Raw genomic sequence first — 26454 nt, forward strand, 5'->3', positions numbered from 1 at the left:
GTCATCTATAGAGTTCATTCCCAGTTTTTCTTTGATTTCTTCTCTCATACAAGAAAATGACTTGTTCGTAGAGATGAATGCGTTGGACGTAAGCTTGCGAAACATTGCGGTAAACTACACTCAATTAGAATTCGCGTAATGCACTAAGTATTATTTGTCTGGTCATCGGCCTGTCGGAGTGGTGTTTTTACGTGGTTTTCCTCGCTCGTTTAAGTAAATACTTGGATAGTTTCCAGGCCAGACTCAAACGACACTATACCATCACAGTTAAATACGGTGACGCACAGAACAAAGTATGCTAGAATCACAGACAGATGGCGCACTCCATTCCGGCCACAACGTTAAATACAAACAAATATGACATATCAAGATTCTGTCCCCCGTACGAATATATATGTACGCTCGCAAAGAGAGAAATACGTCCGGTGTACCTTAACGCTCCTAATAAGGTCCCTGCCGCCAGGGAGTCCGGCCTACAGGACGAAATTTAATTGCCTGGCAACGTCCAGTTCTTACTTTATGAGGGTGACTTCCAAGAAAAAGGAATAAAAAGCACAAGGCATTCCGAGATTTCATTTTTATGCCAACACCCAATCTACATTCTGTGAAACGTCGTAAAATATATGGCGAACAATACTTCTTTTTGTTTCGAGGATGTCATGAGCAAGAGCAACAGCTAAAACTTTTTTACTGAACAAACAATTTCGGTCCAGAGTTCATCATTAGGTTCATAACAAAGTTACATCGTACTAAGCGATATAAAAGCAGTAGCATCACATAATTTGTAAGATGTCTAACTTATTCTTGGTATTCGATGAGAGCGATGTTCGTTGTTTTATTCGATGAGTCATACTTCATAATTGTACACTGGATATTTCTCACACACAAGTCTTTAACAGTCGATATGTTACGTGACAATGATTCTGAATACAGACAATGTGATCTTTGGTCGTCAGTAGTATTGTCGTTACCTGTGTACCATTCAGAGAGTGTTAAGTGAGAGAGGCTGGTGTTGGTCACGGTCCTGAGCAGTCCATTTATAAATAGAGGAACAAAGAGATTCAAACGCACAGGTGTTGATATTTTGTAATATGGTCTTGTAAAGATTGAATTTAGAAGTGGTTAAGATATTCAGGTAATGTTGTCCCTGAATTGCTTGCTTACGCGTAATTTATGGTAAGTTTGAGAAAGGTAAATTTTCAGTACGATTTTTCTTTATTGATTTTGGTCGGTTAGTTCGATTTTTTAACGATATTAAATAAAATTAACTGCTCACATGGTTTGGACTTAGAGTTATAGAAGTGGGGAACGGGCGTGGTAAATACGACGATAAATAATCACTCGAACTCGCGTCACTTACTATGAATACTTTTATTCTCGCAACGTATGCACAATGCGTGTAGCATAGGGCGCGTACTACAGAGAACAGATGTGGCAAAGATACAGTTGTTTTTGCTGCGGTAGGGCAGCGATATTATTGGAGGACTCTTCAATATCATTCAGTAAGTTGAATTTCCTTCACGCTTCCCTTACTTAAGTTTTATTTTGCAATCGTATGTCACCACATTGCACTTAGCGGAACACAGTTACCTAAAGCTTAAAATATGATGTGTTTAGCATACCTCCTTTTCCTTGCATTGCACTTGGGCAAAGTTTTCCTTAGCTGGTTTGTTGCTGTGCTACTCGTATAAGGCTATATTCAAGCATTGCTTTTCAAATTGTCAACAGGGTCAGTTCAGTTAATGTTTAATTCAGATCTCATTTTTTTGTCAGGTATTCTTATTGTTGCAGAGCAGTGTTACATGTTCGCCTGTGTGTCATTTAATGTTCAGAATTTTAGATAGTTTGGCTACGTAAATTTTCAGGTCATTTTAATAGAATCAGCGTGAGCATTTATTCTTTCAAGTTCAGATGGTAATTTTATGTAAGATTTTTACTTTTTTAGTTGTGTGTGTTGGAACTGCAAGACATGTAGTGTGACGTCATACACTGTAGCACTGTTCATTTCACTGGACTGTACACAGTTTCGTAAGACAGCTTCTTTAGTATACCGTTTTATGTTTGCTAATTATTTTTAGTAAATGTCATTTGACATACAATTACACAATTTCAGTTGGATTTACGTAATCTCACCACTCGCATTGTGTAGTTGGCAGGACGTTCATGTTATAAAACATACACACACACAAACGTTAAGAATACGAGTCCTGAATAAAAAATAAGAACTAAATAAACTAAATAAAAACAAAAAATATGTGTTTTACAAATAAAATACATGAATTCGTCACTGTTGTCACATAGTAACACAAATTACATCGTCAGTCATAAAATGTGCCAGACGCTGCGCTCATTCGTGCTGTATGTTCAGTGTACAAAATACGAAGGATAGTCATTAAGCATTAATTATTGTCTCAAAAAATTATTAATTTTAATTTTAATAACCAACAGCCTCAGTTGTACAGTTTACCTAAAATTTACCTAGGTTTCACTCGGGATACCCAACCTTCTTCGAAATAACAGCAACTACCGTTTGTCCATAGTGGACACCGTCAAACTAACACTACAAATCCATAAAACTTATCTGGAACTGCCTCGGCCCCACTCCGCGACCGCGATGCGGCAGCCACGAGTGCTGTACTGGAACTATGTCATCTGCATAACGCGTTCCCGTTCACAGGAGCGAGTAACAGAGTAAGATGGGAGGGGGGGGGGGGCTCAGGTAGCCCCCATCTTACTCTGTTACTCGCTCCTGTGAACGGGAACGCGTTATGCAGATCTTGGTGCCTCTTGCGTCCATTTAGAAAAGGTAACCTGAAGATGCCTAAATAAGGCGAAACGCGTCGTTGAAAAATAAAAAGCTAAAATTGCAACCAAGACTGTTTTTAACTAATAGATGTACAGATAATGGTTTCAACGGCGTCCGCCAGCAGATAGCGAAGAGGCGGAACTAACAAAGCGCCATCTGTGCCTGACCTTTGATAGGGAATGTTCACAGCCAGAAAGCTCAGCGTGGCGCTGACGTGTGAAGCAAGAAGGCAACCACGCCACAGAGGCACACTCGCGCCCATTACAGTCAATTCAGCTAGTTGTACTGATCGACTGCTGACGTCAGAGGTTCTCTTGTAATTTTGAATGGCTCGCCGTGGTCTTCAGCGATGAAAGCAGAATCTGCCTGCACGCAAGTGATGGTCGTTTGCGCGAACCACGTAGACCTGGTGAGCACTATTTCGTGGAGTGCATTCGTCCAAGACACACTGGCACCACGTGCAGCAACGTCCCTAGCCAGAACGATTTCCAGACCTTGTAACGCCGGAAATACATATCCTCCTATTTCCATCTATTGTACTATAAATTTTTTTCCTTATTTTGTTACCTGAAGATATGACATTTCAGTGTCTTCATATATTGTAATTGTTTTACAATTTGTATATATATATATATATATATATATATATATATATATATATATATATATATATATATAATCCTGGAAATGGAAAAAAGAACACATTGACACCGGTGTGTCAGACCCACCATACTTGCTCCGGACATTGCGACAGGGCTGTACAAGCAATGATCACACGCACGGCACAGCGGACACACCAGGAACCGCGGTGTTGGCCGTCGAATGGCGCTAGCTGCGCAGCATTTGTGCACCGCCGCCGTCAGTGTCAGCCAGTTTGCCGTGGCATACGGAGCTCCATCGCAGTCTTTAACACTGGTAGCATGCCGCGACAGCGTGGACGTGAACCGTATGTGCAGTTGACGGACTTTGAGCGAGGGCGTATAGTGGGCATGCGGGAGGCCGGGTGGACGTACCGCCGAATTGCTCAACACGTGGGGCGTGAGGTCTCCACAGTACATCGATGTTGTCGCCAGTGGTCGGCGGAAGGTGCGCGTGCCCGTCGACCTGGGACCGGACCGCAGCGACGCACGGATGCACGCCAAGACCGTAGGATCCTACGCAGTGCCGTAGGGGACCGCACCGCCACTTCCCAGCAAATTAGGGACACTGTTGCTCCTGGGGTATCGGCGAGGACCATTCGCAACCGTCTCCATGAAGCTGGGCTACGGTCCCGCACACCGTTAGGCCGTCTTCCGCTCACGCCCCAACATCGTGCAGCCCGCCTCCAGTGGTGTCGCGACAGGCGTGAATGGAGGGACGAATGGAGACGAGTCGCTTCTGCCTTGGTGCCAATGTTCGTCGTATGCGTGTTTGGCGCCGTGTAGGTGAGCGCCACAATCAGGACTGCATACGAACGAGGCACACAGGGCCAACACCCGGCATCATGGTGTGGGGAGCGATCTCCTGCACTGGCCGTACACCACTGGTGATCGTCGAGGGGACACTGAATAGTGCACGGTACATCCAAACCGTCATCGAACCCATCGTTCTACCATTCCTAGACCGGCAAGGGAACTTGCTGTTCCAACAGGACAATGCACGTCCGCATGTATCCCGTGCCACCCAACGTGCTCTAGAAGGTGTAAGTCAACTACCCTGGCCAGCAAGATCTCCGGATCTGTCCCCCATTGAGCATGTTTGGCACTGGATGAAGCGTCATCTCACGCGGTCTGCACGTCCAGCACGAACGCTGGTCCAACTGAGGCGCCAGGTGGAAATGGCATGGCACGCCGTTCCACAGGACTACATCCAGCATCTCTACGATCGTCTCCATGGGAGAATAGCAGCCTGCATTGCTGCGAAAGGTGGATATACTCTGTACTAGTGCCGACATTGTACATGCTCTGTTGCCTGTGTCTATGTGCCTGTGGTTCTGTCAGTGTGATCATGTGATGTATCTGACCCCAGGAATGTGTCAATAAAGTTTCCCCTTCCTGGGACAATGAATTCACGGTGTTCTTATTTCAATTTCCAGGAGTATATATATATATATATATATATATATATATATATATATATATATATATATGCATTTATGTCGATGTATAATTGGTTTGTGTTGTAAATATTATTTGTGTTTTTACGCTGGGTCTTGCCTAGGGAAAACTATGCTATAGAACGATTACATCGATAGGTCGTGTGGAGAACCAAAGTGTTCAGGATCTTGGATAGTGTTAACTCTGCCGCGTGGAGCGCAGGCAGAGCAGTCTGGCTGGAGTAGGGCGGTGACGCTCCCGCGGGTTGCCGCGCTTTCGGGGTTTGGCAGCATGTAATTGCGCTCGACTTGCTATGATAGTTTTCTGGCACGGTGTCGCGGACGGGAAACATTAGCTGGCGCACATCAAGAGCCCGTTTCGCCTGGAGACCGTGTCAAGAAGAAGGCGCGCCAACATCCAGCTTCTGCAACAACGACGGCTGACAATAAGTGATTGTCGCCACCTCCTCGATCGACGACTTCAAACCTTCAATCAACCAACAAGGAAGACTGAAAGCACGTAAAGTTTTAGAACTGTATGGCAGACCTCAGCTTTTGAAACTGTTTCATTTGCATCACTAAAATACAGCAACTTAGCATGAACTTTTGTTGCTCATTGTCCCAATTGCATTACCAAGCAGGGTCCCTTCCTTTTCCGAAATGAACCCGAGTGTCGTTGAAATTCGAACGCCAGCCTTAAAGTAATATCATTCCATGTCATTGCTTTAATTTCAAAGTTCAGTTAAAGTATTCATACCTGGCTACAATAACCAAACAGAACCATATTTAGATTACACAAGCACAAATTAAGAGTGCGCGTTTTGTTACCATATTTTAGCTTACCTGTGACTGCAGCTCAGCTTGGTACGTACTAAATTTTACTATTGTTAATTGTTCAAAATCATTTAATTCAAGTTCAAAGTTAAATGTCTTATTTCTAAATTGCGTAGATTCAAGTTGCTTTTGAGATGATTGTTGAGGTAGCCCAAGACTAACCTTATTTTATTTCGTAGAGCTTCAGAAGTAAAGTTCACTATTAATTTCAGTCACTAAATTAACTTTCAAGTTTCCGGTTTTATTAATTCTTTTGCTAAATTAAGTCAGAGTGTAGCGAAATTTATTACTTCTGACAAACATTCAGTTTTCACACAACACGTGTCAACTTTCAGTTGTCACGCTTTTAGTGCTAATTATATGTGCATTAACCGTTCTTTTTCAGTTATTATAGTAGTTGCCGATAGGACTGGTGACCGTAGTTTTCCCCAAATCTCAAATATCTAATTAACGCGAGCTAATACTAGGCAAAAATCAAATCTGTATGTGGAATGCACTTCCTTGACTCTTGTGCAGAAAGGAGTGCAGTATTCTGCTGCATCCATTTTCAATAAGCTACCACAAGAACTCAAAAATCTTAGCAGTAGCCCAAAGTCTTTTAAGTCTAAACTGAAGAGTTTCATCATGGCTCACTCCTTCTATTCTGTCGAGGAGCTCCTGGAAGAGCTAAAATATTAAGCAAATTCCAGTGTTACATTGTTGATTTAACTTACGACTTGTCGCCTGAATATGTTTTTTTTATATTTCATTTTTATCTGTTTCTACTATCGTGTTACAATTTCATGTATTGACTCATTCCATGACCATGGAGATTTCTCCTTAATATGGTCCCACGGAACAATAAATAAATAAATAATTGTTAACGTAACGACCTCACATCTACTTTGTTTATTAACTTTACCCTTTTTAAAAATTAATTTCCACCAATTTCATTTGCATTTTTCCTTTCATTTAGATGTAATCCTTCCTCCCTCTTTACCAACAGATTAAATTAGGTGACGACTGCTTTTCCCAAATTTCCATTAGGTACACGCGGTTTAATTTTTCACTGTCATTAAGGTCGAAAAGTGAGAGGGAGGTTACAAACTGTCTTCAATCGAGCACGTATAGGGTATGGTGGGATAAAAAGTGGCTCATGTGACTCGTCAGCGAACAACTGTTACAAAACTACGTGAACAAGTCGAGCAGGCGTAGCATGACATATCCAAGGACAGTATTCGCCATCTGTACGATCGACTGCCACCCATGGAGGCTACACCACTTCCTAACACGGATGTTTCACTGTGGCTCGAAACCTAGTGCGTCAGAACCGCTTGTGCTACTGATCTGTAAATGCAATCATTTCATGTACTCCATACTCAGCGTTGCAACAATAAATCTTGAGTCAACTGGAAACCTCTTAAATGGTGTACTAATCTTTTTCTCCGGCAGTGCAATTTCTAATAGTGAATGCACATCACAACCTGGTTTGCACACGGATATCTACTGTATATCAAGAAATCAATGGAACACGTCAGACTAAGCGGCAAATTTTGAAAATAATGCACTGCCAGGCGAAATATATGAACTGGTCCAGGAATAATTTAGGCAGGAAACACTGGGCAACCTTACTGGGCAAAAGTAAATCGCAGCACACTGTCACCTACCTGACGCTCCGTAGTTCAAGTGCAAGATAACCAGAAACAAAATATCAGAACTTATTTGAGGTAAAAGCCTTTAACAACGAAACTCGCAGGAATGATACTGGAACTCGTAGCCACTATGCTCTTATTTTTCAGCAAACAGGAATAGCTGCAAGCAAGTACAACCATATAAATGGTTCAAATGGCTCTGAGCACTATGGAACTTAACATCTATGGTGATCAGGCCCCTAGAACTTAGAACTACTTAAACCTAACTAACCTAAGTACATCACACACATCCATGCCCACGGCAGGATCCGAACCTGCGACCGTAGCGGTCACGCGGTTCCAGACTGAAGCGCCTAGAATCGTTCGGCCACACCGGCCGGCTTTACCCATATAGACGCACCCAAAAGTTTGGACTGTACATTAGAAGTATATCTAATTTTGATCGTTCAACCAATATTCAGCAAAGTAATTAAGTCCTTTGGTGTGAGCAAGAGAGCAATTGCGCGTTACGGTTTTGTAAATGAGTGGTTGCCGTTGGTATTTATTTGATGGATGCCTCTATTTCGTGATGTGTGACGAATTTGTTTGTTGGATCGTGTTTGACTGTTTGCAACTAAGCCGGTTCGTCACAAGAGGGCAGGTCCTAGGATATTCCTTGTTATTCTGTTTTTCATCTTATGTCTTATCCTTTCACAAAGCCTTTATCACAAGTGTTCTGCTGGTCAAGGAAGATTAAAAGTAAATTCATCAAGAAACACAAGGTCCAATAGAATGTGTTACATTCTTGATAAGTAGAAGAGACTTTAAGATTGAACTGGATTTCTTGCTTCGATCAGATCGAGTTGTACATGTGGAGGGAAGGGGGAACAAGGTTGTTGCATCAGGAGGTTGAGAGGTCAGGACCAGTGAGTGGTATCCATCCAGGGTCAGCTTAGGAGGACGAACAACTAAGTAAGTGGGCAGCGGAAGCGGAGGAGGTTCATGTTAAGTCATACTGGTCGCCGGTCACGGAACGCAGAGCCAGATTGTCTGCCTCTCAAGAAAGACGTCTGCTCTTGTCGAAGTCTGGATGATAAGAGAGCGAAGCAACTATGTTCTTCTGCTCTGCAGAACTCTCCAGCGTCCACGCACGTGACTTGTATCCCGTGAACAGTAGTGGCTAAAACCGATTCGCTAGCAATTTCAGCAGATGGCTCAAGGTGTCTATTGCCAGTAGCTTCAACTGGACAGAGCTTCCTCTGTTCTGAAAAGGCAGGCAACTTGTATCGCGTAGGCACAGCCGAAGTTGCTCTGGGACAAAACTTGTAAAAACTTGACTGGGACCTTTGAAATAAAATTTTCTGAACCAATTCGCTAATTACTCCTTGATTGGCTGTCATCCTGTACAGAGCTTTGTTCTCCGGATTTGATGGCAGCATTATCTTAGTAATGGTTTATCTTTAATTTCATTTATTTATTTTAATGAAATTAAAAATTTTTAAGGAAAAACTAAACTTCCTTATCTTAAGTATATTTGGAAGATAGCTTTCACTGATATAGTGCGTTAAGATATGCACTATCAGAGGAATCGTGTCTTGTGAGTTACGTTAAGAGCATTCCTTACGAACAAATGAACAGAATAAAGTCCAACCTGAATGACATGTGCCTCAGCCCAGTCCACCCCTCCATTCTCCTTCATCTACATATGGTTACTCTGCAATTCACACTTAAGTGCGTGGCAGAGAGTTCATCGATCAATTTTCATACTGCTTCTCTACCACTCCACTCTCGAATGGCTCTTGGGAAAAAGGAACACCTACATCTTTCTGTTCGAGCTCTGATTTCTCTTATTTTATGATCACTTCTCCCTACGTAGGTGGGTGTCAACAAAATATTTTCGCATTCGGAAGGGAAAGTTGGTGAATTGAAATTTCATAAATAGACCTCGCAGCAAAGAAAACCGCCTTTGTTTCAGTGACTGCCATCCCAACTCGCGTCAGTGTCACTCTCACACCGATTGCGAGATAAATAGAAACGAGCTGCCCTTCTTTGCACTTTTTCGATGTCCTCCGTCAATCCTACCTGGTAAAGGTCAAACACCGTGCAGCAACATTCCAGCATAGGACGGACAAGTGTAATGTAGGCTGTCTCTTTAGTGGGTTTGTCGCAACTTCTAAGTGTTCTGCCAACAAAGCGTAGCTTTTGTTTCGCCTTCACCACAATATTATCTGTGTGGTCTTTCCAATTTAAGTTGCTCGTAACTGTATTTCCTAGGTATTTAGTCGAATTGACAGCCCTTAGATTTGTGTGATTTATCGTATATCCAACATTTACCGGTTTTGTTTTAGTACCCATGTGGATGACCTCGAACTTTTCTTTGTTTAGTGCCCAATGCCACTTTTCGCACCATACAGAAATTGTCTCTAGATCATTTTGTAATTGGAATTGATCGTCTGATGATTTTACTAGACGGTAAATTACAACATCGTCTGCAAACAATCTAAGGGGCTGCTCAGATTATCACCTAGATCATTTATGTAAATCAGGAACAGTAGAGGGCCTATGACACTACCTTGCGGGACGCCAGATATCACTTCTGTTCTAGTCGATGATTTACCGTCTGTCACTACGAGCTGTGACCTCTCTGGGAGGAAATCAAGAATGCAGTCACACAACTGTACAATACTCCAAATGCACGCAATTTGATTAATAGTCGCTTGGGAGGAAGGGTATCAAAAGCCTTCTGGAAATCTAGGAATATAGAATGGATCTGAGATCCCTTGTCGACAGCACTCATGATTCAATGGGAATAAATAGCTAGCTGCGTTGTAGAAGAACGATTAGATTAGATTAGATTAGATTAGATTAGATTAATACTAGTTCCATGGATCATGAATACGATATTTCGTAATGATGTGGAACGAGTCGAATTTTCCAATACATGACATAATTAGGTTAATTTAACAACATACTTAAGTTAATATAACAACTTTATTTTTTGTGTTTTTTGTTTTTCTTTATTTTTTATTTTTATTTTATTTTTTATTTTTTTTAATATTATTTTTTTTCTTAATTTATATCTAAAAATTCCTCTATGGAGTAGAAGGAGTTGTCATTCAGAAATTCTTTTAATTTCTTCTTAAATACTTGTTGTTTATCTGTCAGACTTTTGATACTATTTGGTAAGTGACCAAAGACTTTAGTGCCAGTATAATTCACCCCTTTCTGTGCCAAAGTTAGATTTAATCTTGAATAGTGAAGATCGTCCTTTCTCCTGGTATTGTAGTTATGCACACTGCTATTACTTTTGAATTGGGTTTGGTTGTTAATAACAAATTTCATAAGACAGTATATATACTGAGAAGCTACTGTGAATATCCCTAGATCCTTAAATAAATGTCTGCAGGATGATCTTGGGTGGACTCCAGCTATTATTCTGATTACACGCTTTTGTGCAATAAATACTTTATTCCTCAGTGATGAATTACCCCAAAATATGATGCCATATGAAAGCAATGAGTGAAAATAGGCGTAGTAAGCTAATTTACTAAGATGTTTATCACCAAAATTTGCAATGACCCTTATTGCATAAGTAGCTGAACTCAAACGTTTCAGCAGATCATCAATGTGTTTCTTCCAATTTAATCTCTCATCAATGGACATACCTAAAAATTTGGAATATTCTACCTTAGCTATATGCTTCTGATTAAGGTCTATATTTATTAATGGCGTCATACCATTCACTGTACAGAACTGTATGTACTGTGTCTTATCAAAATTCAGTGAGAGTCCGTTTACAGGGAACCACTTAGTAATTTTCTGAAAGACAGTATTGACAATTTCATCAGTTAATTCTTGTTTCTCAGGTGTGATTACTATACTTGTATCATCAGCAAAGAGAACTAACTTTGCCTCTTCATGAATATAGAATGGCAAGTCATTAATACATAATAAGAACAACAAAGGACCCAAGACTGACCCTTGTGGAACCCCATTCTTGATAGTTCCCCAGTTTGAGGAATGTGCTGATCTTTGCGTGTTACGAGAACTACTTATTTCAACTTATTTTCTGAATCCGTATTGCTTATGTATCAGTAAGTCATTTCCTTCAAGGTGATTCATAATGTTCGAGTACAGTATATGCTCCAAAACCCTACTGCAAATTAAGGTCAATGATATGGGTCTGTAACTCAATGGGTTACTCCTATTTCCTTTCTTGAATGTTGGTGTGACCTGTGCTACTTTCCAGTCTTTAGGAACAGACCTTTCGTCAAGTGAGCGGTCTGCATACTCTGAAAGGAACCTGATTGGTATACCATCTGGACAGGAAGACTTGCGTTTCTTAAGGGGGGGGGGGGGGGGGGGGGGGTAGGAAGTCAAACGGGCCGACTTGGAGCAGCAGAGGCATCACAGAACATTTTAATAACCTGTGTCTATACTTTTACAAATAAATTCATAAAACTTTGTCAGCATCACCAAGAAGAATTCAGGATTCTCACTCATTGCAGTGGAAGTTCGAAAACATAACAAAATAAATTTTTTTACGTGTGAAATTTCATCATTTTTTCACTTACTAATGGCAGAATTTGTTGCTATAGGTACACTTTTTTTCATAAGTTAGAGAGATTCTTCGATGAATTTTGCACAGCATACATACCATACTTACAGGTGTATGAAGCTCTAGAATTTATTTAATTTATGAAAAAACGAATGAGCTCTTATATTTTAAACTTCATGAATAGAAAAAAAACAAATTCTATAGTTATTTACCTCAATTTTACCACAGTTTTTAATAGATTTCGAAAATTCTAGAGTTTCATACACCTTTAAGTATGGTTTGTATGCTGTGTAAAATTCATCGAAGGATCTCTCTTACTTATGAAGAAAAGTGTACCTACAGCAACAAATGCTGACATTAATAAGTGAAAAAAATGATGAAATTTCACATGTAAAAAGTTATTTCGTTATTATTTTCGAAGCCGGCCGCAGTGGCCGTGCGGTTCTAGGCGCTTCAGTCCGGAACCGCGTGACTGCTACGGTCGCAGGTTCGAATACTGTCTTGGGCATGGATGTGTGCGATGTCCTTAGGTTAGTTAGGTTTAAGTAGTTCTAAGTTCTAGGGGACTGATGACCTCAGATGTTAAGTCCCATAGTGCTCAGAGCCATTTGAACCATTTATTATTTTCGAAGTTCCACTGCTAAGATTGTGAATTCTGAATCCTTCCTGGTCATGCTGACAAAGTTTTATGAATTTATTTGTAAAAGTATAGACAGTGGAAATTAAAGTGTCCTGTGGTGCGTCTCCTGCTCCAAGTCGGCCCGTTTGACGTCCTACCCCCCTTAAGCGATTTGAGTTGTTTCGCAACACCTCACTTTTATGTCACTTTTGCAATAGCTTTTATTGTTTTGTTTAAATGCCTGATCATTTAAGTTTACCGACTGGTGCACTCCGAATGCCGCGAATAGCCGCTATGACCGTCATGAGGAACCATTACGTAATTCTTCCTTCGCAGCTGGCAACCGGAGCTGCAACAATTAGGCGCGAATTTCGCGACACGGCCGCAGCCGACTGGCGCCGCATCGCGCCGCCGGACCTCGCCTGGAATCGACCCCCGGACCGCACCCCTCCGCGCCATTATGGCCCCTCATTTAAAACGCACGGCCGACAGCGCCCGCCATCGTCCGACGCCGGAATTAGTTCCCCCGTTCGGCTAATTCCCTTCATTTGCTTCTGCTGACTCCCCTTCCACGCTTCCATTTAGTTACGCACTAATTTCGAACAAAAACAAACCGAATTAATTACTCCGTTTTAAGCGCTCTATTTCCGCGCCGCCATGAAAAGAATTTTATCTGTGTCAGATCTCGTTACGTGCTGTTAGGCGCGAGCTAAATGTGAGCAGATATCGTCCGTCAAAACAACACTTTGTGACTTTTTACTACTTCGTGCGTTTCAGTACGTTTATTGCGCCGGACCGAAAGGCTATCTCTGTCTCTCTTTACTCCGTCAGAAGCGAAAACACAGCAGCATCGTGTTACCAAATAAAAAATTTGAAAACTCGTAAAACAGGAATTTACTTAAGGGGGGTAGGACGTCAAACGGGCCGACTTGGAGCAGGAGAGACACCACAGGACATTTTAATTTCTACTGTCTATACTTTTACAAATACATTCAAAAAACTTTGTCACCATGACCAGGAAGGATTGAGGACTCACACTCATCGCAGTGGAAGTTCAAAAACGTGGCAAAATACCTTTTTTTGCATGTGAAATTTCATCATTATTTCACTTATTACTGGCTGCATTTGTTGCTATAGGTACACTTTTCTTCCTAAGTAAGAGAGATTCTTCGATGAATTTTTCATAGCATACAAACAGTAGTTACAGGTGTATGAAACTCTAGAATTTTCCAAATCTATTAAAAAACAGTGGAAAAAATTGAGATAATTAACTATAAAACGAGTTTTTTCTAAACATGAAGTTTACAATGTAACAGTTCATTCATATTTTCATAAATTAAATAACTTCTAGAGTTTCATACACCTGTAACTATGGTTTTTATGCTGTGCAAAAGTCATCGAAGAATCTCTCTTACTTAGGAAGAAAAGTGTACCTATAGCAACAAATGCAGCCAGTAGTATGTGAAAAAATGGTGAAATTTCACATGTAAAAAAAAGTGTTTTGTTACGTTTTTGACCTTCCACTGCTATGAGTATGAATCCTGAATACTTCCTGGTCATGCTGTTAAAGTTTTATGAATTCATTTTTAAAAGTATAGACAGTGGAAATTAAAATGTCCTGTGGTGCCTCTCCAGCTTCAAATCGGTCAGTTTGACGTCCTACGCCCCTTAAGTCGTAATTTGTCATGGAGTGTCAAATTCGGAGGGTCTTATTTGTAAGAAAGGAGTCCACTGTAAATAAATTTCAGTTGAGAGGGCTGCGGCAATAAGCAGACATTGTCGAGCATTTGAGAGGGACAGTACTAATTGTTCTGACCCGAAGGAAGAAGGAAGGAACATTAGGGTTTAACCTCCTGTTGACAACGAAATCATTAGATACGGATCACAAGCTCGTAGTAGGAAAGGATGTATAAGGAAATAGGGCGTGTTATTTCAAAGTAACCATCTTGGCATTTACCTTATATGACTTAGAGAATTCACGATAACGTAAATGTGGATGGCAGGGTGGGGACTCGAACTAGGGATGGCAGTTATCTTTGAAACAAGACCGCACTGCAGTTCCTTCTCTAAATCCTCGCACAAACGAAAAAATGGCTGACATCGAAATAAGTGTGCAAGGAATAGAAAAGCAACTGGAATCACTCAATAGAGGAAAGTCCACTGGACCTGACGGGATACCAATTCGATTCTACACAGAGTACGCGAAAGAACTTGCCCCCCTTCTAACAGCCGTGTACCGCAAGTCTCTAGAGGAACGGAGGGTTCCAAATGATTGGAAAAGAGCACAGATAGTCCCAGTCTTCAAGAAGGGTCGTCGAGCAGATGCGCAAAACTATAGACCTATATCTCTTACGTCGATCTCTTGTAGAATTTTAGAACATGTTTTTTGCTCGCGTATCATGTCATTTCTGGAAACCCAGAATCTACTATGTAGGAATCAACATGGATTCCGGAAACGGCGATCGTGTGAGACCCAACTCGCCTTATTTGTTCATGAGACCCAGAAAATATTAGATACAGGCTCCCAGGTAGATGCTATTTTTCTTGACTTCCGGAAGGCGTTCGATACAGTTCCGCACTGTCGCCTGATAAACAAAGTAAGAGCCTACGGAATATCAGACCAGCTGTGTGGCTGGATTGAAGAGTTTTTAGCAAACAGAACACAGCATGTTGTTATCAATGGAGAGACGTCTACAGACGTTAAAGTAACCTCTGGCGTGCCACAGGGGAGTGTTATGGGACCATTGCTTTTCACAATATATATAAATGACTTAGTAGATAGTGTCGGAAGTTCCATGCGGCTTTTCGCGGATGATGCTGTAGTATACAGAGAAGTTGCTGCATTAGAAAATTGTAGCGAAATACAGGAAGATCTGCAGCGGATAGGCACTTGGTGCAGGGAGTGGCAACTGACCCTTAACATAGACAAATGTAATGTATTGCGAATACATAGAAAGAAGGATCCTTTATTGTATGATTATATGATAGCGGAACAAACACTGGTAGCAGTTACTTCTGTAAAATATCTGGGAGTATGCGTACGGAACGATTTGAAGTGGAATGATCATATAAAACTAATTGTTGGTAAGGCGGGTACCAGGTTGAGATTCATTGGGAGAGTGCTTAGAAAATGTAGTCCATCAACAAAGGAGGTGGCTTACAAAACACTCGTTCGACCTATACTTGAGTATTGCTCATCAGTGTGGGATCCGTACCAGGTCGGGTTGACGGAGGAGATAGAGAAGATCCAAAGAAGAGCGGCGCGTTTCGTCACTGGGTTATTTGGTAACCGTGATAGCGTTACGGAGATGTTTAATAAACTCAAGTGGCAGACTCTGCAAGAGAGGCGCTCTGCATCGCGGTGTAGCTTGCTCGCCAGGTTTCGAGAGGGTGCGTTTCTGGATGAGGTATCGAATATATTGCTTCCCCCTACTTATACTTCCCGAGGAGATCACGAATGTAAAATTAGAGAGATTAGAGCGCGCACGGAGGCTTTCAGACAGTCGTTCTTCCCGTGAACCATACGCGACTGGAACAGGAAAGGGAGGTAATGACAGTGGCACGTAAAGTGCCCTCCGCCACACACCGTTGGGTGGCTTGCGGAGTATCAATGTAGAATGTAGATGTAGATGAACAACTAGTTATTTTCGTCTCCAGTTTAATCTGACTGTTAAAACCGTTAAAAAATAACCGGTTTCTGATATAACCGATTTTCGCTATTTTATTGCTGTTACTTAGATTAATGAACGTAGGCTTCGAATAAAGACTGAAAAATTCTAATGAAGGTGAAGTACCATTGAAGTGTTTCATGCTGGCTTGAGCTGCATTGTAGTTTTTTATACTGCACCTCATTCACCAAAGACTTAAGTAAGTTGCCACCTGAACATTCGTTATATACACAATACTGGCCATTAAAACTGTTACACCAAGAAGAAATGCAGATGATAAACGGGTAATCATTGGACAAATATATTATACTACAACTGACATGTGATTACATTTTCTCGCAATTTGGGTGCATAGATGCCGAGAAATCAGTACCCAGAACAACGACCTCTGGCCGTAATAACGGCCTTAATACGCCTGGGCATTGAGCCAAACAGAGCTTGGATAGCGTGTACAGGCACAGCTGCCCATGCAGCTTCAGCATGATACCACAGTTCATCAAGAGTAGTGACTGGCGTATTGTGACCAGCCAGTTGCTCGGCCACCATTGGCCAGACGTTTTCAGTTGGTGAGAGTTCAGGAAAATGTGCTGGCAAGCGCAGCAGTCGAACATTTTATGTATCCTGAAAGGCCCGTACAGGGCCTCCGACATGCGGTCGTGCGTTATCCTGCTGAAATGTAGGGTTTCGCAGGGATTGAATGAAGGGTAGAGCCACGAGCCGTAACACATCTGAAATGTAACGTCCACTGTTCAAAGTGCCGTCAATGCGAACAAGTGGTGACCGAGACGTGTAACCAATGGCACCCCATACCATTACGCAGGGTGATACGCCAGTATGGCGATGACGAATACACGCTTGCAATGTGCGTTCATCGCAATGTCACCAAACACGGATGCGACCATCATGATGCTGTGAACAGAACCTGGATTCATCCGAAAAAATAACGTTTTGCCATTCGTGCAACCAGGTTCGTCGTTGAATACACCATCGCACCCGCTTCTGTCTGTGATGCAGCGTCGAGGGTAACCGCAGCCATGGTCTCCGAGCTGATAGTCCATGCTGCTGCAAACGTCGACGAACTGTTCGTGCAGATAGTTGTTGGCTTGCAAACGTCCCCATCTACAGCCATGCGGGTAAGATGCCTGTCATCTCGACTGCTAGTGATACGAGGCCGTTGGGATCCAGCACGGCGTTCCGCATTACCCTCCTGAACCCACAGATTCCATATTCTGCTCATAGTCATTGGATCTCGACGAATGCGAGCAGCAATGTCGCGATACGATAAACCGCAATCGCGATAGGCTACAATCCGACCTTTAACGTGATGGTACGCATCTCTCCTCCTTACACGAGGCATCACAACAACTTTTCACGATGCAACGCCGGTCAACTACTGTTTGTGTATGAGAAATCGGTTGGAAACGTTCCTCATGTCAGCATGTTGTAGGTGTCGCCACCGGCGCCAACCTTGTGTGAATGCTCTGAAAAGCTAACCATTTGCATACCACAGACTCTTCTTCCTGTCGGTTAAATTTCGCGTACGTAGCACGTCATCTTCATGCTGTAGCAATTTTAATGGCCGGTAGTGTACAATAAATGTTGCTTATTGAATATTCGGTCGCCGTTAAGTATTATTAGTCAGGGTCGAGCTAGTCTCTTACCTGTATCCGTGTGCCTTCTTCCTCGAATTTGGCTCAGACTTGGCCTCCTGACAGGTTGCTGAAAATTAACTTCTCGTTCTCATTCACTCGGCCACATAAATAGGAAGTGCGATTCAATTCACATTCTTATAATTATCTTCATAATTAGAACTCATTACATGATAAATGAGGACAGCTACCATCTAGTATACTGCCTCTCTTTACTACGTACATAACAGATCTGACGTTCAACTTGGTAATTACAGTACATTTGTTGTCTTTGAGATTTCGCGTTCTTAGATTTCATAGGGCTCATTCTTCCGCACCGCCCGCTCCATGGAACTCCTGTCATCACCTCAGCAGCTAGGGTCGTGTAACTGCTACCCACGTACGTACAGTCGCTGGATCGCTAGCTCTGGCATCAGCACCTACGATTTAAAGCACCTCCCAGCAGTCGGGTGCTCACCATTTATCGACTCTTCTCACTCACGAACATCTTTTCTCTGACATGTATGTTTACGGACGCGATACCTCTCATTAAACGAATGGGACGTATCACTACAGTAGGAGACCATGATAGATGTGGGTGTCATCACATTTGTGTCTAGTCGTAGGTTGTGCTCCAAAAATGAACAGCCTAGAGACAAAAGTGATGACACTTTCTGCGGGACCTGGCCATCACTTTGCAGGATAATGCTCAAGCACGTACAGTGCAAGCTGTTACTGATTTGTTTGACTTATGGGGCTACCAAGTGCTATACCACCTACTGCACTCGCCTGTCTTAAGCCCTCTTAAGTTAAACTCGATTTCTAAACTGAAGGAAACACTTCACAGAATTGGCTTCAGAATTGCTACAAATTCGTCGGGCAGTAGACCGCGCCACTCGAACTGTCAACACAACTGGCACTGCTAAGAGTATCCTACGACTACTTGATTCGATTCCGAAGATGAAGGAACCACTTCGTGACATTCGCTTCAGAACTATTCCAGAGATTCGACAGGCAGTACACCACTCCATTCGCACCATCAACAGATCACGCTCTGCTAACGGTATACTACGCCTTCCACATCGCTGACAACGGATTCTACACAACGCTGGTGACTACTTTGAAGGACAGAAACAGGTGCAAACATGCAACTCTTTCGTATCAGTTGGGAATAAGTAGTTGCCACTATTTAAGTTCTAACCCTCGTATATAGCGATACATCGATAAGAATTACAGGCGAATGTAAAATAAAGATTAAAATTCCGAACGTTGCACAAGCGCAGTGAGTCGGTTTGCACGTTTTCCACTCAGCATCTTCTAAAATGTTGCATCGATCTTACTGGACACAACGAAGCTGTGTTCTAGTCTTAGCCACGTAAATCTCTGGACCTTACACCGATCGATTTCTGTTGATGGTATTATGAAAAAGATCTTTGCGGAAAAAATTACAGAACTCAAATGTGCGTTTCAGATCTGTTCGCATCGGTGTCCCCACATATGCTTCAGCGTGTACGGCGTCATATGGGTTATCGGCTGTGTTACAACTGGCTGGCACCTTTGTTGATGGCTTGCCACTCCTGACGGCGATTATACGTGTGCAGAAAGCTCTGGCGTGGATTCTCCAGTACCACAGCGAGTGCGGAGTCAGAATGCTTTCTTAACGGAACATTTTTTAATATTAGTTGCCTGTGACAAAGCACTCCAACAATAGGTGCTCAGGAGCTGGACGGGGCCAGTATGCAGCGAATGACGTAAACCGAGACAGCAGCTGGCAGACACAGTAGCAGCTGCCAGAGGCAGCACCTTTGTTGCCGGAAGTCAGATCTCAGCTCCGGGGTGCAGCGAGGATTGGTGGCCGAGACAGCGAGCACCACCGTTGCAGCGATGATGGTATCATCGAACTTCAACGGTGGATCAGTGGAAACATGTCACCTATTAGATGAATAACATCTCTTGTTACACAAGGCCGGTGGTTATGCCTGGAAACGCCGTCATCCAAGCATATGGCTGCCCGAAACATGCACCGCACCGCGGAGGCAGGCGGGTGTTGGTAGTACTCGTATTACGCTGGAGGAGACATGCAGCAGTGTTTCTGCTGGGACGGTGGTCGTAGTTGAAGGCATTGTGACCGTTGTGGACTACATCTACATCTACATGTACATGATTACTCTCAATTCACATTTAAGTGCTTGGCAAAGGGTTCATCGAACCACAATCATACCATCTCTCTACCATTCCACTCCCGAACAGCGCGCGGGAAAAACGAACACCTAAACCTTTCTGTTCGAGCTCTGATTTCTCTTATTTTATTTTGATGATCATTCCTACCTATGTAGGTTGGGCTCAACAAAGTAGTTTCGCATTCGGAAGAGAAAGATGGTGACTGAAATTTCGTAAATAGATCTCGCCACGACGAAAACCGTCTTTGCTTTAACGACTTCCATCCCAACTGGCGTATAATATCTGCCACACTCTCTCCCCTATTACGTGATAATACAAAACGAGCTGCCCTTTTTTGCACCCTTTCGATGACCTCCGTCAATCCCACCTGGTAAGGATCCCACACCGCGCAGCAATATTCCTGTCTCTTTAGTGGACTTGTTGCATCTTCTAAGTGTCCTGCCAATGAAACGCAACCTTTGGCTCGCCTTCCCCACAACATTATCTATGTGGTCTTTCCAACTGAAGTTGTTCGTAATTTTAATACCCAGGTACTTAGTTGAATTGACAGCCTTGAGAATTGTACTATTTATCGAGTAATCGAATTCCAACTGATTTCTTTTGGAACTCATGTGGATCACCTCACACTTTTTGTTATTTAGCTTCAACTGCCACCTGACACACCATACAGCAATCTTTTCTAAATCGCTTTGCAACTGATACTGGTCTTCGGATGACCTTACTAGACGGTAAATTACAGCATCACCTGCGAACAACCTAAGAGAACTGCTCCATCCAACTACAGACCTATATCACTGACGTCGGTTTGCAGCAGGGTTTTGGAGCATATGCTGTATTCAAACATTATGAATCACGTCGAAGGGAACGGATACGTAATCAGCATGGTTTCAGAAAACATCGTTCTTGTTCAACGCAACTAGCTCTTTATTCTTACGAAGTAATGGCCGCTATCGACAGGGGATCTCAAGTTGATTCCGTATTTCTAGATTTCCGGAAAGCTTTTGACACCGTTCCTCACAAGCGACTTCTAATCAAGCTGCGGGCCTGTGGGGTATCGTCTCAGTTGTGCGACTGGTTTCGTGATTTCCTGTCAGGAAGGTCGCAGTTCGTAGTAATAGATGGCAAATCATCGAGTAAAACTGAAGTGATATCAGGTGTTCCCCAGGGAAGCGTCCTGAGACCTCTGCTGTTCCTGATCTATATAAATGACCTGGGTGACAATCGACACGAACATAATTGCCGATGACATGTACCCCTTCATTGTTGATGGCATATTTCAGTACGATAACGGTGTGCCAGAGGGCTTATAGTTCTTTGAAGAGCGTAATAGGGAACTCACGTATACGTCACGACCACTACATTCATCTGATTTCAACTCGACGGAACGCATGTCGATCATGGTCAGGTCCCAGCTCTGCATCAACAAACCATCTACCTGTAACAAGGAAATTGCGTGATCTGTGCCACATATCTCGAGAAATTTACCAGTTGTCGAAACCACGCCACCCACAGTCGCTGCAGCATTGCGTTCCAAAGACAGATCAGAAAGCCAACACGCATCTGGTCACGATGTTTCGCCTCATCAATGTATAAATACACAATAAGTGCAGTTTCGTTATTTGTTACCCTTCGTGGAGTTGTAATTTCAGTGAGGAGCAGTATATTTGCCAGAGGAGGAAAATACAAAATTCCAGCTCCCTCAGCCTGAGCTGTAAGCGTGTGGGTGCCTTATCGCTGAACACAAGGCTGCACTCACCCTCGGCCAGCCACCGCGGTGCACCAAGACTCGGCCGAGACGCAGGCCTGCATTATGGAGGCCGCGTGCGCCGCTTTCTGGGTGCCCCCAATGACGTCATAATTCAGCGGTGCGGCCGGCTGCGGCTCATCACGCTAAAAGCCGATGGATGCGCCGGCCGAGGGCGCCCCTGAATTATTCGGCGCGCCGCAGTTGGCAGCGCTGCCCCAGGTGGTTTCCCCCCCCCCCCCCAACGGGTGAGCGGCACGCATTTCTTCTCTGCTGGTTCCGCTCTCACTAGGAACTCGCGTCAGGTCTCACGTTGTTATTAAGTTTCCTGGTCGCACCAACATAATACAACTTGAAATCGACAGATTTAAAATGTTCACAAAGCACGAAATTGGAATTATAAATGCGGAATTTCTTAACAATAATCGGTGACTCTGTATGGACCATTCACCTACCTTTATTCTGGTCCACCTTTGGCAGGAACAGATCATAATGGAATCTATCCTACTTGCAGTAGGTTTTACTGGATGTCCATATGTAGGCAACAAAAATTCTGTGGATTATAAAGTGAACTGCCAGCTCAGATTCAATATTTGTATTTAGTACAGATGGATTTTATATTTAGCTGCTTCTATATTTTATTCAAACCGCATTTGAGTGGTTTACGTGCCACAACAACAGATATAGCTGTATCGCTGGTGCAAGAATATCAGAAAAGTATCTCAGAGAAGCCAGACTAACAAATGTTTCCTGAAGAGGATCAGCAGCCTCTTAACTAGTTTCAGGGACAGCTGCCTCCTTCATTGACTGATCTGGTCCTCTAACACTAGCCTACTTGGCATTGTTTCATTGATAATGCAAACGTCGGAAAACAAGAAGACACTACAGGACTACTGACAAATGATTCATTCTTTTTCAAAGCTCTGTATTAAATACACAAATAATTCTTCTCAGAGCCAGCTTCGTTAGTAAAGTCATATCGCACTATTGACTGGTACATCCCAAAGGGCAGGCTCAGCGGCCTGAATTGGAATAGTGTTTATATATATATATATATAAATATATATATCATTCTCACCTGTTGGCACATTTTCTTCAAGAAGTGTGAGCGTTGTGTGTAGTTTAAGTATCACTATTACGTGTAGGGACTGTAATGCTTGCGAATAGTGTGATGGCGAGTATATTTTGGATGATAATGATGAGAGAAGGGAGATACCGAAATTCGTTGCTGGCACATAGCCTACTTCAACAGCACCAAGCTGTCCAGCAAGTTTAACGTCCCCATCCAACAGACGGATCAGAGTCAACAGTGTTGCATGCTCTCACTTCATAGGCCTCACTTCATGATACACTGTTGAGAGGTTTGGAGTTTAATCCAGGACACTGGTTGCCAACTGGTCATCATAGACTACCCCTTTGAAGATCACCAAGGGCCCACTAAGCTCAATGCCCCTGTAGGATGGACAGATCACCTTCAACAGTTTCACATGCCCTCACCTCATGAGACGCTGCTAAGGGGTTTGAAATTTAATCCAGGACATTGATGCCAACTGGTCATCAGGGACTAGACGCCCCTCCTGTCCCCACATCTGTCATGGTAAAGAGAAAATTGTCAGCAGTGCATGCCGTACCCAAATGGTCACCCATCCAAGTACTTGCACGCCTGACAGGTTACGTTACATTATACTTGGGGAATCACGTTAGGAAATGAGACATTAAAAGTATTTTACTGGGGTTTGCTATTCCGACAAAAAAATGCTGACGAAGATAGAAACAGAGACGATACAAAATACAGATCGGCTATAGCAAGGACAGAATTTCTGAGGAAGATAAATAAATTGATATCAAATATAAATTAACATGTTAGGAAACCTTTTCTGAAAACCTTGTGAGGAAGTCAAACATGGATAATAAATAGAACAGAGAAGAAGAGAAAAGAAACTTTAAAATGTGGCATTACAGAAAAATAACGAAGATTAAACGGTAGGTCTAACAACTACTGCAGCGATACCGAACTGAATCGGGAAGAAAAGAAATTTATGGTACAGCTTGAGTATGATAAAGTAACAGTTTATATGACATGTGTTGGGTTTTTTTATGGAATCGTTAGTTTGGTAATGGAAATAGGTCTGGGGATTAAAATTTGTAGTGGGAGACCAAGCATTGCCCATAGTTAGCGGCTTCTATTGAATGTAGATTGCAGTAGTTGTGAAAAAAATTAAGCAGCTTACACAGGATGCACTGAAGTAGAGAGCTGCATCGAATGAGTCTTCCCGCTGACGACTACAACAATAACATCATATCTGCTGGAGATGAACTGCAAAATATTCCAATTGTGATTTATATTAGAGGTTATTGTTGGATCTGTTTAATAATTTTGCAGAAGTTAAAATAACCAGGAATTGAGAGCACATTTCCTGAACACATATTGGAATGATTTTGATGAAGAATTTTCTGATAAAACGTTCTTAGGCATTTGTCGTATCTACTCCTGTCTCTGTATTCTCTAGTACTACGGAAGTTACTCCGTAATGACTGTGCCATATTCCTGCAGCTTCTTATAGTCAGTTTCTTTCCACATATTCCTTTGATCGGCGATTCTATTGAGATCATCCACATTTCTTATTGTAATACGAGGGCTATCCAGAAGGTAAGTTCCGATCGGTCTCGAAATGGAAACGACTGTAAAAACCCAATGAAGCTTTGCACAGATGTGTTCGTCAGTGTATGTAGAGCGCCCGTCGATCGCGTCACATTGCTCTTTTCAGTTCTGAGCGCACAGTGAGCGCGTAAATGTGCCTAGAAAATAGTGTCTGCCGCCAAGTAAGAGGAACTGGTGACAAATTTCGCCTGAAGCTATGCAGCCCACGTAACACAACTGTCACGCCGTTCCTTCTTCGTGACCATTCTCAGCTGCACTCTGCAGGGGCGATGAAGATCCTCCTACAGCGTTTTCAGTGGGAAGTGTTTGATCGCCTACAGTACAGATCGCAATTGACCCTCTGAGTTTCATCTCTGCTCTCACGAACCGCTGACTATGAAGAGAACATTTTGGCACACACAATGAGCTGTAGACCTGCGGAGAGAATTCGTCGAAAGCACTGACGGCTGCCTTCTATGACAAGGGTATTGAAAATTGGTACAAGGCCACGACAGATGTCTAAGTCGGAGCGGAGATTATTTAGATAATTATCTGGGATTTGTGGCTAACTGTTGCAAGTAAAACATTTTTTTATTTTTACAGTAGTGCCCATTTTGCGGACGATCGGAACTTACTTTCTGGATAGCCCTCGTAGTTCACTTCATCTCATGTAAATTGACCAAGAGTCATGCTCCAAAATAAACTGCGACTTATATACACTCCTGGAAATGGAAAAAAGAACACATTGACACCGGTGTGTCAGACCCACCATACTTGCTCCGGACACTGCGAGAGGGCTGTACAAGCAATGATCACACGCACGGCACAGCGGACACACCAGGAACCACGGTGTTGGCCGTCGAATGGCGCTAGCTGCGCAGCATTTGTGCACCGCCGCCGTCAGTGTCAGCCAGTTTGCCGTGGCATACGGAGCTCCATCGCAGTCTTTAACACTGGTAGCATGCCGCGACAGCGTGGACGTGAACCGTATGTGCAGTTGACGGACTTTGAGCGAGGGCGTATAGTGGGCATGCGGGAGGCCGGGTGGACGTACCGCCGAATTGCTCAACACGTGGGGCGTGAGGTCTCCACAGTACATCGATGTTGTCGCCAGTGGTCGGCGGAAGGTGCACGTGCCCGTCGACCTGGGACCGGACCGCAGCGACGCACGGATGCACGCCAAGACCGTAGGATCCTACGCAGTGCCGTAGGGGACCGCACCGCCACTTCCCAGCAAATTAGGGACACTGTTGCTCCTCGGGTATCGGCGAGGACCATTCGCAACCGTCTCCATGAAGCTGGGCTACGGTCCCGCACACCGTTAGGCCGTCTTCCGCTCACGCCCCAACATCGTGCAGCCCGCCTCCAGTGGTGTCGCGACAGGCGTGAATGGAGGGACGAATGGAGACGTGTCGTCTTCAGCGATGAGAGTCGCTTCTGCCTTGGTGCCAATGATGGTCGTATGCGTGTTTGGCGCCGTGCAGGTGAGCGCCACAATCAGGACTGCATACGACCGAGGCACACAGGGCCAACACCCGGCATCATGGTGTGGGGAGCGATCTCCTACACTGGCCGTACACCACTGGTGATCGTCGAGGGGACACTGAATAGTGCACGGTACATCCAAACCGTCATCGAACCCATCGTTCTACCATTCCTAGACCGGCAAGAGAACTTGCTGTTCCAACAGGACAATGCACGTCCGCATGTATCCCGTGCCACCCAACGTGCTCTAGAAGGTGTAAGTCAACTACCCTGGCCAGCAAGATCTCCGGATCTGTCCCCCATTGAGCATGTTTGGGACTGGATGAAGCGTCGTCTCACGCGGTCTGCACGTCCAGCACGAACGCTGGTCCAACTGAGGCGCCAGGTGGAAATGGCATGGCGAGCCGTTCCACAGGACTACATCCAGCATCTCTACGATCGTCTCCATGGGAGAATAGCAGCCTGCATTGCTGCGAAAGGTGGATATACACTGTACTAGTGCCGACATTATGCATGCTCTGTTGCCTGTGTCTATGTGCCTGTGGTTCTTTCAGTGTGATCATGTGATGTATCTGACCCCAGGAATGTGTCAATAAAGTTCCCCCT

Source organism: Schistocerca americana, chromosome 1 (assembly GCF_021461395.2).
Source record: "Schistocerca americana isolate TAMUIC-IGC-003095 chromosome 1, iqSchAmer2.1, whole genome shotgun sequence".
Taxonomy (NCBI): domain Eukaryota; kingdom Metazoa; phylum Arthropoda; class Insecta; order Orthoptera; family Acrididae; genus Schistocerca; species Schistocerca americana.